Below are 3,418 nucleotides of genomic sequence, written 5' to 3'. Positions count from 1 at the left end.
AAAAAAAAAAAAAAAATGTCCTTTTAAGGACATCATAATCACTCTCTTCTTCAGGGCCACAGTGGTACTGGGGAAATAAGACAAACGTCCAGAGTCCCTCTCAGCCCTCATTCCAATGATCCCAGTCAATGTCCCCCAGTGCAGGAAGTCAGTCATATTATGCTGAAATCATCCACGGCCCTCCCTGGCCTTGAGGAAGTCCCAATCTGCACATGGCACAAGTTCTCTGCTATTTCCTGCCAGCTGTACCCCTGAACCCCATGTTCAACAGCAGTCAAGACACACAGATTCAAATGTAGAGACTTCAATGGACAGTGAACGGTGAGTGTGGTGTGAGATGCTGTCCCATGATGGTTTAGACAAGGTTCGTGAGAAAGAGGTAAGCAGCCACTGAGCGACTGACTGTATGACTGTCTCTGGCACCATCACAGTGCTTGAGGGGAAGGTGGGGGCTGGTGTCTTTCACGCGGTACTCAATGAGGAAACAAAGGGGTTAAGTGACTTTCCCAGAGTCTCGTGACCTGTAAAGAACAAAGCCAGAAATGGGACCCAGGATTCTGACTCCAAGGTCTGAGTCATGTTATGATGTCATTTTACTTGATGAGGATGGTGATGATGATGATGGTGGTGATGATGGTGGTGGTGATGATGATGATGGTGATGATGGTGATTGATGATGATGGTGGTGGTGGTGATAGTGATGATGATGTTGATATTGATGGTGGTGATGGTGACAGTGACGGACCAATCTGATAATTTATTGAGCATTCACTATCTGCTCAGTCAGTACCAGGCGTGGTGGCACATGCCTTTAGTCCCAGCAGTAAAGAGGCAGAAAGAGGCAGGAGAATCTCTGAGTATGAGGAGGCCGATCTGATCTACATAGTGAGTTCTAGGATATCCAGGTCTATGTAGACAGACCTTGTCTCAAAACAAAACAAAACAAAACAAAACCAAAACCAACCACAACAAACCCCACATACTTCTAGAAACTGTTCTGCAAGAGACATCAGGCAAGACTGCAAAGAAAATGTTCACTGAAGACCAGAGTGTGTCACTTGGAGGCCCGTGGACGGTCCCACCTCCATAAGCATTCTGGCCCATCTCTTGCTGCACTCTTAAAATTTTCTTAAGAACGTATGCTAATTTAAGTAAAACCTACATTCATTTTAAGTTGATTCTGGCTTTTCCCCGGATGTTCTATATAGCTCCCACATTTTTGTCTCCTGATAGAAGCACAATGTGTTTCTTGCAAGTCTCGGACATTTTCAGCTCACACACAAAGCAGATTTTTGATTCACAGAGCACTCCCCCAACGTATGCTTCCTTAATCTTCTCCCTATCAAAAACTGGTACAGACACTTTCCAAAGCACGGCTCCCCAAAGCCATAGGCCAGGCATGGTGCTTCGTGCCTATGATCTCCACATCGGGGAGGCCAAAACGAGAGGATCAGCAGTTCAACCAACAGGATCCACAAGGATCCTGTCTCAATTCCCCCCAAGGCAAAGCAAGCCAAAGCTCCGGGGCCGTTCTCGATTCACCCCTTCCTGCACAGGGACCTCCACCTCCTCTGCATGTCTGGCAGCTACAGCTTCCTCAGCTCTGAAACCAGACCCTGCCCACTGTGCTCGCTGCTAGCCCAGTCCCATGACGCCAGCCTCTAGCCTGCATGGCTATCGGTCAGTGACACGGTCCTCTGTCTTGTCTCGTCTCCATCCTCACTCCCCACACACTCTGCACAGAGCAGGCACAGTCACCATCCAAAAATATCCATCGGACCCTGTCACTGTGGATTTAAAACTGAGGCCAATTCTTATAAACACGCTCTACTCTCTCTCTCTCTCTCCCATGACTCTATTCCCCTTCCAACATCCCGCTCTCCTTCCAGCAGTCACACGGCCCTTCTGTTCCTTCTGTTCAGGTCTGGACCCCCCTGAGGAGCATCCTTCCCTGGACTTCCCCATAGGTCCTATGTGTCATTTAGGTTTTGAGATAGAACTCACTTGCTCAGCATGTCCTCTCCCATCCCCCAGGGAAAGAAGTATCCCCTACTGAGCTCCCAGGAGCCCTGGCACCTACCCTCCTTGCCCCACGACACCGTGCCCAGCTTCCTGTCCTTAGGGCACTCATCGATATCTGGACATGTACTTCTTGTTTACTGGCTGGTGCTTCCCAAAAGGCAGGAAAGCTTCACAGGGTAAGACCCATCCCTCCTCCCCAGTGCTGCGGCCCCCAGCAGGTGTGGAGGAGATACGTCCAACACGCTGAATAAAAGACTTTACAAAAAGAACATTATGCACAATAATCATGGCAGATGATTAACCTAAGTTACATTTTTAAGTCATATTACAAAAACCATGTAAGTATGTTCCAAGCACAGCTTACCACACCCAGAGGCACAGAAACTAAATATGCATCTATCATAGTTAGGGTCACTGTTGCTCTGATGAAACACCATGACCAAAAGCAACCTGGGAAGAAAGAGGCTATGTCACTCGCAGTTCCGCACAACACATCATCATCAAAAGCAGTGAGGGCAGGAACTTACCCTGGGCAGGAGCCAATGCCACGGAGGGGTGCTGCTTACTGGCTTGCTCCTGGAGGCTGGCTTGCTCAGCTGGCTTTCTTATAGAACCCAGTACCCAGGGGTGGCACCACCCACAAATGGGCTGGGCCATCCCCCATTGGTCACTGATTAAGCTGCCCCACAGCTAGATCTTAGGGAGGTGTTTTCTCAACTAAGGCACCTGCCTCTCTGATAACCCTAGCTTGGGTCAAGGTGACACAAAACTAGCCAGTACAAGGTCTGGTTATGCACAGACATTAATCTATCATGTATAAAATCATAGCATATGCAGTTACCTCTAAAAGTGAGACTAAAACTTTAAAAGAATTTGTCTCCAAGCTTTCTCAATTTTTATAAAGCATTTTCCCTGTATTAACTTTAAAAAAACAGTTCCATTTTTTTTTTTGAGACTGATATATATAGCCCTGGCTAGCCTTATTATATAGCCCTGGCTAGCCTAGAACTCACTACACAAACCAAACTCACAGAGCTCCACTAATCTACCTGCCTCTGTCTCCCAAGCACTGGATTAATAGTGTCTATTGTACTCTAAAGATAGTTCAAATTCTAACAATATACAGATGTAGATGTAGCATAAAAAAAATTCCCAGTAAGGAAATGGCAGCTAATAAGATGAATACGTTATTTTTCTTACTACTTGGTTATGGATCAAAGTGATAAAAACTATAACAACGTCTTTAATTTCTGACTCAGGAAGAGTTTGAAAGTCACTGGACATTTTTTCAGGTGTTGAAACACCTGAAAAAATGTTCAACATCCTTAATCATCAGGGAAATGCAAATCAAAACAACCCTGAGATTCCACCTCACACCAGTCAGAATGGCTAAGAT

General features: G+C 46.3%; 1 protein-coding gene across 4 annotated transcripts in view; it reads right to left on the bottom strand.

The window, feature by feature from the left end:
• Window positions 1-3,418, bottom strand: part of Lifr (LIF receptor subunit alpha) — a 69,481-nt gene that overhangs the window by 52,824 nt on the left and 13,239 nt on the right. The window contains exon 1 of one of the 4 annotated variants that reach the window (XM_021183147.2): window positions 2,550-2,635. The exons of 1 other annotated variant lie outside the window; for it this stretch is intronic. The gene's annotated coding sequence lies outside the window, so the exon portion shown is untranslated. Of the gene's footprint in view, window positions 1-2,386; window positions 2,476-2,549; window positions 2,636-3,418 lie in introns of those variants that run through there. 2 more of the 4 variants (XM_021183149.2, XM_029469378.1) reach the window with 2 other exon arrangements.

Source organism: Mus caroli, chromosome 15 (genome assembly GCF_900094665.2).
Source record: "Mus caroli chromosome 15, CAROLI_EIJ_v1.1, whole genome shotgun sequence".
NCBI classification, from domain to species: Eukaryota; Metazoa; Chordata; class Mammalia; order Rodentia; family Muridae; genus Mus; species Mus caroli.
This window is presented reverse-complemented; position numbering and strand designations above follow the sequence as displayed.